Source organism: Schistocerca cancellata, chromosome 3 (assembly GCF_023864275.1).
Source record: "Schistocerca cancellata isolate TAMUIC-IGC-003103 chromosome 3, iqSchCanc2.1, whole genome shotgun sequence".
NCBI classification, from domain to species: Eukaryota; Metazoa; Arthropoda; class Insecta; order Orthoptera; family Acrididae; genus Schistocerca; species Schistocerca cancellata.
In genome coordinates, this window is record NC_064628.1 from 946,367,893 (window position 1) to 946,381,412 (window position 13,520).

Below are 13,520 nucleotides of genomic sequence, written 5' to 3' on the forward strand. Positions count from 1 at the left end.
AACCTATCGGTTTTTTTTGTTTTTTTTTTTTTATTCCTTACGGCCTTAATGTATTTGTCTAAAACTAAACGCAGCCGAGACGTATATGTACACTGCTTCGCCGCAGATTTGAAGCGAGCGCCGCGGCAGGGCCTGTACTGTGTTGTGAAACAGCTTGTAGAAGCGCCTTGTGACGTAGCTGGGTTGACAGAGTGGGGAATCCCTCGCTCGCTCTTCAGTTTACCGGCAGACTATAGCCGGCAGCGGCGGCAGCGGCGAGGCGTCGCGGGCGATGCAGAGTCGGTGCAGCGGCACCAGCGACGGCGGACAGCGGCGCGGGCCACACGCGGCGAGAGAGCAGCCAGCAGCGGCGGCAGCGCAGACACCGGGGGCCAAAGGCGGCGGCGCAGCGCAGCGGGGGGCACACCTCAGCAGCCGCGACGGACGGCGGCCCATGGGCGACTCTACGTAGCGGACGACGCTCAACGGCAACGGCAGCACCAACAAATTAGCAGGCATGCCACGCGACGGCGGTAACGTTTCGAGCCCCCGGCGTGAGCAACCTACTAGGCGATCGTTAGTCTGTCAGTTGTTGTTGTTGTGGTCTTCAGTCCTGAGACTGGTTTGAGGCAGCTCTCCACGCTACTCTATCCTGTGCAAGCTTCTTCATCTCCCAGTACCTACTGCAACCTACATCCTTCTGAATCTGCTTAGTGTATTCATCTCTTGGTCTCCCTCTACGATTTTTACCCTCCACGCTGCCCTCCAATGCTAAATTGGTGATCCCTTGATGCCTCAGAACATGTCCTACCAACCGATCCCTTCTTCTAGTCAAGTTGTGCCACAAACTTCTCTTCTCCCGAATCCTATTCAATACCGCCTCATTAGTTATGTGATCTACCGACCTTATCTTCAGCATTCTTCTGTAGCACCACATTTCGAAAGCTTCTATTCTCTTCTTGTCCAAACTAGTTATCGTCCATATTTCACTTCCATACATGGCGACACTCCATACAAATACTTTCAGAAACGACTTCCTGACACTTAAATCTATACTCGATGTTACCAAATTTCTCTTCTTGAGAAACGCTTTCCTTGCCATTGCCAGTCTACATTTTATCTCCTCTCTACTTCCACCATCGTCAGTTATTTTACTCCCTAAATAACAAAACTCCTTTACTACTTTAAGTGTCTCATTTCCTAATTTAATTCCCTCAGCCTCACCCGACTTAACTTGACTACATTCCATTATCCTCGTTTTGCTTTTGTTGATGTTCATCTTATATCCTCCTTTCAAGACACTGTCCATTCCGTTCAACTGCTCTTCCAAGTCCTTTGCTGTTTCTGACAGAATTACAATGTCATCGGCGAACCTCAAAGTTTTTACTTCTTCTCCATGAATTTTAATACCTACTCCGAATTTTTCCTTTGTTTCCTTTACTGCTTGCTCAATATACAGATCGAATAACATCGGGGAGAGGCAACAACCCTGTCTCAATCCTTTCCCAACCACTGCTTCCCTTTCATGCTCCTCGACTCTTATAACTGCCATCTGGTTTCTGTACAAGTTGTAAATAGCCTTTCGCTCCCTGTATTTTACCCCTGCCACCTTCAAAATTTGAAAGAGAGTATTCCAGTTAACATTGTCAAAAGCTTTCTCTAAGTCTACAAATGCTAGAAACGTAGGTTTGCCTTTTATTAATCTTTCTTCTAAGATAAGTCGTAAGGTTAGTATTGCCTCACGTGTTCCAACATTTCTACGGAATCCAAACTGATCTTCCCCGAGGTCCGCTTCTACCAGTTTTTCCATTCGTCTGTAAAGAATTCGCGGTAGTATTTTGCGGCTGTGACTTATTAAACTGATAGTTCGGTAATTTTCACATCTGTCAACACCTGCTTTCTTTGGGATTGGAATTATTATATTCTTCTTAAAGTCTGAGGGCATTTCGCCTGTCTCATACATGTTGCTCACCAGATGGTAGAGTTTTGTCATGAATGGCTCTCCCAAGGCCATCAGTAGTTCTAATGGAATGTTGTCTACTCCGGGGGCCTTGTTCCGAGTCAGGTCTTTCAGTGCTCTGTCAAACTCTTCACGCAGTATCTTATCTCCCATTTCGTCTTCGTCTACAACCTCTTCCATTTCCATAATATTGTCCTCAAGTACATCGCCCTTGTATAAACCCTCTATATACTCTTTCCACCTTTCTGCCTTCCCTTCTTTGCTTAGAACTGGGTTGCCATGTGAGCTCTTGATATTCATACAAGTGGTTCTCTTCTCTCCAAAGGTCTCTTTAATTTTCCTGTAGGCAGTATCTATCTTACCCCTAGTGAGACAAGCCTCTACATCCTTACATTTGTCCTAGTCAGATGTGTTGAAATTCAGTGAGTTCCTCGGTAACTGCGATCTTGCATTTGGATCTGTTGACTCAGACTAACATGCTACTCTTTTCAAATTTGTCCAAATTAAGATAGTGAGCTCAGCACGCAGCACGTATTTGGCTAGAGACCTAAGTACCACTTAGCAAGATGTGCGTGCCATATTAATAGAAAGGACACTTCACTTCTATGCTTGTTGCATTTTTGCAAGTCGGCAACAACGCGAGGGAACTGTGGCACTGTGGGGCTCGAGCTTGGATACAATGCAACACCATTTCAGGTGCTCTACCAGAGGCAACATGGGAGAACCAGCGACATAATACAGTCTTGAACTTATTGTATCAGGAAACCGAGTCGAGCTGTGTTTATCCGAGGAATTCACGACGACAGGATGAAGACCGTACGACGAGCGCGCGGCGAGCAGTTAACGCTAGCAGAGGCTACAGGGGTCGCTCTGGCAGAAGAGCACGGTATACAGGGTGTTACAAAAAGGTACGGCCAAACTTTCAGGAAACATTCCTCACACACAAAGGAAGAAAATATGTTACGTGGACATGTGTCCGGAAACGCTTACTTTCCATGTTAGAGCTCATTTTATTACTTCTCTTCAAATCACATTAATCGTGGAATGGAAACACACAGCAACAGAACGTACCAGCGTGACTTCACTTTGTTACAGGAAATGTTCAAAATGTCCACCGTTAGCGAGGATACATGCATCCACCCTCCGTCGCATGGAATCCCTGATGGGCTGATGCAGCCCTGGAGAATGGCGTATTGTATCACAGCCGTCCACAATACGAGCACGAAGAGTCTCTACATTTGGTACCGGGGTTGCGTAGACAAGAGCTTTCAAATGCCCCCTCACATTACCTTCCTTCAATTGGGCCAACTGGCGGTGAATCGAGGAAGTACAGTACATACTGACGAAACTAAAATGAGCTCTAACACTGAAATTAAGCGTTTCCGGACACATGTCCACATAACATCTTTTCTTTATTTGTGTGTGAGATGTTTCCTGAAAGTTTGGCCGTACCTTTTTGTAACACCCTGTATAGCCTCGGACAGAGAAAAGGTCGTCGCCCGAGGTGGTGGAGGACTGCTGCGAAATGAAAACGAAGTCACGAAGCGCTTAACTTGCGAGAAGCCAAACCAACGGCGCGAGATTGTCGCACGGATCAAAGAATACGAGAATTGGTTCTGATTGCATCAGGATATTGCGAGGAAACAGACCGATCGCGAGTGCTGAAATGCTTACAATGTAATTTGTCAAATCATAGAGGACCATTTGTGCAGCGTAAACCCGCAACGTGTTTTAAATGCAAACAATCCGGTCATTATGCGAGAGGCTGGCCGGAGAGCCCTTGCCATGCACAAAACGCGCACAGGAACAGTAGTCAGGAAAACTCAGTAAGTGCGTAGGAAAGCAGTCGCCTTACGCCTTACTTGGAAAGATGTCAATAGTCAACTGCGAAAATAAAAATAAGCTTGTAGAACTGCACTGTCAGGAGGGCACTAACAGTCGCCTGAGGTTCCTCATGGATAGTGAAGTGCAGACAAACATAGTTTGGAGAAACAGTCTGCCGGCCGTGGTGGCCAAGCGGTTAAAGGCGGTACAGTCTGGAACCGCGCGATCGCTACGGTCGCAGGTTCGAATCCTGCCTCGTGCATGGATGTGTGTGATGTCCTTAGGTTAGTTAGGTTTAAGTAGTGCTAAGTTCTAGGGGACTGATGACCTTAGAAGTTAAGTCCCATAGTCCTCAGACACACAGTTTTTGAGAAACAGTCTGACAAAAGGTGTAAAGTGTAATAAAGCTGAACATATTAGGATATGAGGAAACGCTAATAGCGTTGCGATGACAGAGGGCAAAGTAACCCTCGGCTTATGATTGGGAAGCGGAAAGCAAGTCAGTCATTGCTTTCACGCAGTTGGAGTAGACATGGATCTTCCGTTTGATGGGCTGATGGGCTGATACTCATTCAAGTGAAATAGAGTCGTAATCAGTTAGGTCAATGGAAGCCTGTGGATCCGAGGGGAAGAGGTCGGAATGAAGGCAAAGCAAGAGTGCGAGCTCCGCACGGTGCAGTTAGGTATTAGAAGTCGGGGACTTGCTAGTACGACTGCGCTGTTTCAGAGAAAGCTCAGACGCACAGCGAAAGCCGCGTAAGGAGACTAAGATGAGTCACAGGGTGAGCTCTGTAAAGTAATTCACAAGAAAGAGAACGCTCTTTGGAGGAAGTCTTCAGTGCGAAGCGAGAAACGTACAGAAACGCGAGAGTGAACACGGATAGAAAGCCATTAACTGTTGAGACAGAAGAAGGCAACAGGGACTACCGGGGAGAAAGTAAAAGGGCATCAGCCAATGTGTTAGCCGTGTTCCAGCACTATGAGGTAGGACCCCGGGAGAATCGAGTATGGGAATAAAAATGAAAGCGATCGTAGTGGGAGAGGCTATCATTCCGAAAGAGGAGATCACAAAGGGCCTGTATCTACCTGAGACATTAGAGAAAGTAGAATCGGGAGAATAACTAACAAGTTTGCTGAACACTACCCATGAGAGTATGTCGCTAGAATGCACATGTTTAGTAGCAGAAGCAGTTCTCCAGTGGACGTTCGTGTGAGAATCATTCAGAGTGAATCTTGTCAGTAAAAATAAACTCCAATTGAAAGCGAGAATAAGGGTCCTAATGCAAAATATTCCAGTAAGTGATATAAATGCAGAAGAGAAGGCAGCAATTATAGGGCTATGCACCATGTTCAGAGATATTTCCCATTTGGCAGCAGATAAATTGCCCTATACAGGTAGTATCACGCATGAAATTAAGCTACTGTCGGAAACGGAACGCAGAGTAATATGTCAGCGACCCTGCAGAGTACCGGAAACACAAAAAGAGGTACTCCGGCAAGAAATTGATAAGATATTAGAAAATGACATTATAGTACCGGGTAAAGGCGTTTGGAACTTTGCGTTAATTTTGATTCCAAGAAAGATGGATGGAAAAATTTGGAAATTTGTGGTAACGTCTTACGGGACCAAACTGCTAAGGTCATCAGTCCCTAAGCTTACGCACTACTTAATTTAACTCGAAATAACTAACACACACCCATGCCCGAGGGAGGACTCGAACCTCCAACGGGGGGAGCCGCAAGGGCCGTGACAAGACGCCGGAGACCATGCGGCTACCCCTCGCGGCAAAGATGGATGCCAGTGGAAAGCAAAGTGGGATGTAGTCGTGGATGACAAGTGACTGAATGAAATCTTGGTAATTTCGGTATACCTGTTGCCAAACGCAGACAAAATTCTTGACGGTCTCGGAAAGGCGAAGTACTTTCCGACCCTTGACTTAACGAAGGCTATCAGGTCTTATTAGACGATAAGAATTGAGAAAATACGACTTTCAGTACGTTGTATGGGCATTATGAGTACAAATAAATGCCAATGGGACTTGAAATAGCTCCAAGTACGTTTCAGAGATTGACAAACTCCATCCTGATGGGGTTACAAGGTTAAAAATTGTTCATGCACTTGGATGAGTGGTAATATTTGGCTCCTCCTCAGAGGAACATAATGTGTGGCTGAAGGAGGTATCTGAAAGATTTAGAATCCACAATTTAAAGTTGCAGATGGACAAGTGCTAATTTTTGGAAAGGAAGTGTGTTATTTGGGCCATATTGTATCGGCTGAGGGCTTTAAACCAGACTCACAGAAGGTTAAAATAATAAAAGAGTATCGACAGCCCAAAACAACAAATTAATTAAAGACATCTCTGGGCCTTGTGGGATACTATCAGGGTTTTATAAGCAGCTTCAGAAAAATTCTGAAGTCCCTACATGAATCCTGAAGAAAGAAGTTGAGAGAGGTTAAGTTACTCTCTTACCTATTTTTCGCATATAGAAAATTACTCCTGACGCACCTTGAGCAAGACTCCAGAAAGTTAATGGCCTGAGCAGATGTTGATGGAGCCTGGCATGATGTATTTTTATGATTCCTAGCTCATAGAAACGGTTTGTTTGGAGTTGAAAGCAATTGGCAGCGAGCCCATCGCTTATTAAATCTTGCCAGACAGGTCCATAGCCGTACAGGGCAGACAGCTCACCCCCTCATTCGGACAGGGCTCCAGCAGAACAATGCCATGATACCTGCCATGGCGCTAGCGGAAGCCTGCACAGGGGCAGTGGTCTAAAGGAACCTGTCTACACAGGGAAGTCGTAAACCAGGCATTGTGGCATTGTGTGCAGACCAGGTGTAATAAAAATTGATATGTTTAGTGTTTGCCAATATTGTAAGAAGGCCAGTGAACCACTTCCCTCAGCCACCCCCATTGTATAAGAAAACGCCAGTATCTGAGAAAAGTTTAGAGATGGAGTCTTTACTATACCTCATAGCTAGGACTAACACGCACCATGGCACAGGCAATTTAGATGAAGATCTTTGAGATGGTTCAAAAAATAGCTCTGAGCACTATGGGACTTAACTTCTGAGGTCATCAGTCCCCTAGAACTGAGAACTACTTAAACCTAACTAACCTAAGGACATCACACACATCCATGCCCGAGGCAGGATTCGAAACTGCGACCGTAGTAGTCGCGCGGCTCCAGACTAAAGCGCCTAGAACCGCTCGGCCACTCCGGCCGGCTTTGAGATGGTATCTGTTCGCTTGTTGCCATAGGAAGAGACATAACTTTGAGAAAATCGACTTTTCCCCTTCTGCGAAAATTAAAAAAAAGCCAGTAATTGGCTGTTCCTTTTTTCCAGAGTCGTTGGTTTCTTAGCTCTTGATCTGGTTCGACATGAGTTTGTGCTGTGCGTGGGAGGGGTGATATGGCGCCTCTAGAGCTCTGTGATTGGCTCATGATGGTGTGAATGCGTTGTCGTTCGTACACTTCGCAGGAAAACGGGATTTTTTCTGGATAGGTGGCAGCACTCGGGTGCAGGCCTTTGACCTGGTGATGACATCTGGTCGAAGCTCTGGCATGTGTGTTTGGTTCCTGGGAACTGTTCTGAGACTGGCTTCACTAGCGAGTACTTTAGACTGGAGAACCTGTGATGACGTTCTTACTGCACTGGCAGTGTGACTTCAAACGTCTCGGACTACTAGTTTGCCAAGGGCATATTTAGTCGTTTTTAGTTTACCAGTCTTGACGTTTGGTATCCTTGTGCACTCTGTCGTATAAGTGAGCCAAATTGGTCCTTGGTACTGAGCCGAGGTAAACATTGCTGTTTTGAAGAGCGCGCCATAGCACGTTGTGTGAAGCAGTCGCCCTCCATTTCTGGCGGTGGCGCCGCTGTGGCAATCGCAGCTTTGGTGTCTCCCTGTGGTGGGAAAGGGGAAAAGTTGCCTGTTCACGTGGATTTAAGGGGCACTATGAGCTCGCCAATTGGTCAGTCTGGGTGAGTCCGGGGGCAGTCTGGGTCAGTCCCTCGTCCCCAGCTTGCTAGCCTGTCTCTCGACCGAATTTGTGAGGCAGTGTCTATCTGTCGTCCGGAGTGCTAGTATGTCTTTCGTTCGGATCAATCTTTAAAGCCGGATAAATGAGAGTCTTTCCACTCCACCAATAAGAGAACTCAGCGAGTGGTCGCCCGGTCGGGGCTTAGTTCCTGTATCTGAGTCTGCGCGTTAGGCTGCTAGTCTGCTCGAGTTTGCTAAGGAAATGGTCATTGGCGGTTGGATCGATCGGTTGGTCGGACGCGCACTACATCTACATCTACATCTATACTCCGCGAGCCACCTTACGGTGTGTGGCGGAGGGTACTTATTGTACCACTATCTGATCCCCCCTTCCCTGTTCCATTCACGAATTGTGCGTGGGAAGAACGACTGCTTGTAAGTCTCCGTATTTGCTCTAATTTCTCGGATCTTTTCGTTGTGATCATTACGCGAGATATATGTGGGCGGTAGTAATATGTTGCCCATCTCTTCCCGGAATGTGCTCTCTCGTAATTTCGATAATAAACCTCTCCGTATTGCGTAACGCCTTTCTTGAAGTGTCCGCCACTGGAGCTTGTTCAGCATCTCCGTAACGCTCTCGCGCTGACTAAATGTCCCCATGACGAATCGCGCTGCTTTTCGCTGGATCATGTCTATCTCTTCTATTAATCCAACCTGGTAAGGGTCCCATACTGATGAGCAATACTCAAGAATCGGACGAACAAGCGTTTTGTAAGCTGCTACTTTCGTCGATGAGTCACATTTTCTTAGAATTCTTCCTATGAATCTCAACCTGGCGCCTGCTTTTCCCACTATTTGTTTTATGTGATCATTCCACTTCAGATCGCTCCGGATAGTAACTCCTAAGTATTTTACGGTCGTTACCGCTTCCAATGATTTACCATCTATGGCATAATCGTACTGGAATGGATTTCTGCCCCTATGTATGCGCATTATATTACATTTATCTACGTTTAGGGAAAGCTGCCAGCTGTCGCACCATGCATTAATCCTCTGCAGGTCTTCCTGGAGTACGTACGAGTCTTCTGATGTTGCTACTTTCTTGTAGACAACCGTGTCATCTGCAAATAGCCTCACGGAGCTACCGATGTTGTCAACTAAGTCATTTATGTATATTGTAAACAATAAAGGTCCTATCACGCTTCCTTGCGGTACTCCCGAAATTACCTCTACATCTGCAGATTTTGAACCGTTAAGAATGACATGTTGTGTTCTTTCTTCTAGGAAATCCTGAATCCAATCACAAACCTGGTCCGATATTCCGTAAGCTCGTATTTTTTTCACTAAACGTAAGTGCGGAACCGTATCAAATGCCTTCCTGAAGTCCAGGAATACGGCATCAATCTGCTCGCCAGTGTCTACGGCACTGTGAATTTCTTGGGCAAATAGGGCGAGCTGAGTTTCACATGATCTCTGTTTGCGGAATCCATGTTGGTTATGATGAAGGAGATTTGTATTATCTAAGAACGTCATAATACGAGAACACAAAACATGTTCCATTATTCTACAACAGATTGACGTAAGCGAAATAGGCCTATAATTATTCGCATCTGATTTATGACCCTTCTTGAAAATGGGAACGACCTGCGCTTTCTTCCAGTCGCTAGGTACTTTACGTTCTTCCAGCGATCTACGATAAATTGCTGATAGAAAGGGGGCAAGTTCTTTAGCATAATCACTGTAGAATCTTAAGGGTATCTCGTCTGGTCCGGATGCTTTTCCGCTACTAAGTGATAGCAGTTGTTTTTCAATTCCGATATCGTTTATTTCAATATTTTCCATTTTGGCGTCCGTGCGACGGCTGAAGTCAGGGACCGTGTTACGATTTTCCGCAGTGAAACAGTTTCGGAACACTGAATTCAGTATTTCTGCCTTTCTTCGGTCGTCTTCTGTTTCGGTGCCATCGTGGTCAACGAGTGACTGAATAGGGGATTTAGATCCGCTTACCGATTTTACATATGACCAAAACTTTTTAGGGTTCTTGTTTAGATTGTTTGCCAATGTTTTATGTTCGAATTCGTTGAATGCTTCTCTCATTGCTCTCTTTACGCTCTTTTTCGCTTCGTTCAGCTTTTCCTTATCAGCTATGATTCGACTACTCTTAAACCTATGATGAAGCTTTCTTTGTTTCCGTAGTACCTTTCGTACATGATTGTTATACCACGGTGGATCTTTCCCCTCGCTTTGGACCTTAGTCGGTACGAACTTATCTAAGGCGTACTGGACGATGTTTCTGAATTTTTCCCATTTTTGTTCCACATCCTCTTCCTCAGAAATGAACGTTTGATGGTGGTCACTCAGATATTCTGCGATTTGTGCCCTATCACTCTTGTTAAGCAAATATATTTTCCTTCCTTTCTTGGCATTTCTTATTACACTTGTAGTCATTGATGCAACCACTGACTTATGATCACTGATACCCTCTTCTACATTCACGGAGTCGAAAAGTTCCGGTCTATTTGTTGCTATGAGGTCTAAAACGTTAGCTTCACGAGTTGGTTCTCTAACTATCTGCTCGAAGTAATTCTCGGACAAGGCAGTCAGGATAATGTCACAAGAGTCTCTGTCCCTGGCTCCAGTTCTGATTGTGTGACTATCCCATTCTATACCTGGTAGATTGAAGTCTCCCCCTATTACAATAGTATGATCACGAAACTTCTTCACGACGTTCTGCAGGTTCTCTCTGAGGCGCTCAACTACTACGGTTGCTGATGCAGGTGGTCTATAGAAGCATCCGACTATCATATCTGACCCACCTTTGATACTTAGCTTAACCCAGATTATTTCACATTCGCATTCGCTAATAACTTCACTGGATATTATTGAATTCTTTACTGCTATAAATACTCCTCCACCATTGGCGTTTATCCTATCCTTGCGGTATATATTCCATTCTGTGTCTAGGATTTCGTTACTGTTCACTTCCGGTTTTAACCAACTTTCCGTTCCTAATACTATATGCGCACTATTTCCGTCAATAAGAGATACTAATTCAGGAACCTTGCCCTGGATACTCCTGCAGTTTACCAATATTACGTTAACTTTTCCTGTTTTTGGTCTCTGAGGACGGACGTTCTTTATCAATGATGATAATGTCCTCTCTGGTAAGCCGTCAGGTATTTTATCGTTTCGCCCAAGGGGGGGTCCCTCTAACCTAAAAAACCCCCGTGTGCACGCCACACGTACTCTGCTACCCTAGTAGCTGCTTCCGGTGTGTAGTGCACGCCTGACCTGTCTAGGGGGGCCCTACAGTTCTCCACCCAATAACGGAGGTCGATGAATTTGCAACCATTATAGTCGCAGAGTCGTCTGAGCCTCTGGTTTAGACCCTCCACACGGCTCCAAACCAGAGGACCGCGATCGACTCTGGGCACTATGCTGCAGATATTAAGCTCAGCTTGCACTCCGCGTGCGATGCTGGTTGTCTTCACCAAATCAACCAGCCGCCGGAAGGAACCAAGGATGGCCTCAGAACCCAAGCGGCAGGCGTCATTCGTTCCGACATGTGCTACTATCTGCAGCCGGTCACACCCAGTGCGTTCAATAGCTGCCGGAAGGGCCTCCTCCACATTACGGACGAGACCCCCCGGCAAGCACACCGAGTGCACACTGGCATTCTTCCCCGACCTACCCGCTATTTTCCTGAGGGGCTCCATCACCCGCCTAACGTTGGAGCTCCCTATAACTAATAGGCCCGCCCTCTGTGACTGTCGGGACCTTGCCGGAGAATCGGCCACTGGCCCAACAGGCGAGGCATCCTGTGGTGGCTCGGAAACGATGTCATCACCACTAGGAAGCACCCCGTACCTGTTGGAAAGGGGTAAGGCAGCTGCCACGCGGCCAGATCCCACCTTCGCCTTTCGGCCAGGCACGCGCGAGCCCACCACTGTCCGCCATTCACCCTGGAGTGATGGCTGACCGGTAAGATGCTCACTGCCGGAAGACGCAGCGACATCAGGGGTTCCATGTGATTCCAAGGCCACCGAAGTAGGCATAGGTCTCACCACAGTTGCCCCAACGCCACTACGAGCCGACGCCTGCGCCTCGAGCTCGATGAGCCTAACAGACAAAGCCTCCACCTGCCCCCGAAGAGTGGCCAATTCTCCTTGCGTCCGCTCACAACAACCACAGTCCCTACACATGACTATGTTTACCCTACCCTATACGGTGACAAATTCCCAAGATAATCTTCTGATGAGCTACTCTGATAATCAAGAAACACTCACTGAAATACGAGACGCGAAAACTACGCTAGGTTTTCCCAGAAAAACTATTTAAAAGCTAAGCGCAGCAAATAAGTACAAAAACGCTTTATACAAACAGTACTCGCTGCTGCTGGTGCTCACGCGCTGGCTGTCACAAGACAACTGCTGATTCAAGTGACTAGTGGCTAACGGCCGCGAAACAAACAAAAGACGGTTTTAGGGCGCTTTCTGTTCTAAACGATCAAGAAAACACTAAGAAATCTAACACGAAAACTACGTAAAGTTTTATCCAGAACTGTTAGTTACTATGCAGAGCAGATAAACACAAATAGAATCCCTTCCTTAGTGGAAGGTCGTAAACAAAACGCAAAATAAACGCTTTATACAAACAGTACTCGCTGCTGCTGGTGCTCACGCGCTGGCTGTCACAAGACAACTGCTGATTCAAGTGACTAGTGGCTAACGGCCGCGAAACAAACAAAAGACGGATTTAGGGCGCTTTCTGTTCTAAACGATCAAGAAAACACTAAGAAATCTAACACGAAAACTACGTAAAGTTTTATCAAGAACTGTTAGTTACTATGCAGAGCAGATAAACACAAATAGAATCCCTTCCTTAGTGGAAGGTCGTAAACAAAACGCAAAATAAACGCTTTATACAAACAGTACTCGCTGCTGCTGGTGCTCACGCGCTGGCTGTCACAAGACAACTGCTGATTCAAGTGACTAGTGGCTAACGGCCGCGAAACAAACAAAAGACGGTTTTAGGGCGCTTTCTGTTCTAAACGATCAAGAAAACACTAAGAAATCTAACACGAAAACTACGTAAAGTTTTATCCAGAACTGTTAGTTACTATGCAGAGCAGATAAACACAAATAGAATCCCTTCCTTAGTGGAAGGTCGTAAACAAAACGCAAAATAAACGCTTTATACAAACAGTACTCGCTGCTGCTGGTGCTCTCGCTCTCGCTGTCACAAGACAACTGCTGATTCAAGTGACTAGTGGCTAACGGCCGCGAAACAAACAAAAGACGGTTTTAGGGCGCTTTCTGTTCTAAACGATCAAGAAAACACTAAGAAATCTAACACGAAAACTACGTAAAGTTTTATCAAGAACTGTTAGTTACTATGCAGAGCAGATAAACACAAATAGAATCCCTTCCTTAGTGGAAGGTCGTAAACAAAACGCAAAATAAACGCTTTATACAAACAGTACTCGCTGCTGCTGGTGCTCACGCGCTGGCTGTCACAAGACAACTGCTGATTCAAGTGACTAGTGGCTAACGGCCGCGAAACAAACAAAAGACGGTTTTAGGGCGCTTTCTGTTCTAAACGATCAAGAAAACACTAAGAAATCTAACACGAAAACTACGTAAAGTTTTATCCAGAACTGTTAGTTACTATGCAGAGCAGATAAACACAAATAGAATCCCTTCCTTAGTGGAAGGTCGTAAACAAAACGCAAAATAAACGCTTTATACAAACAGTACTCGCTGCTGCTGGTGCTC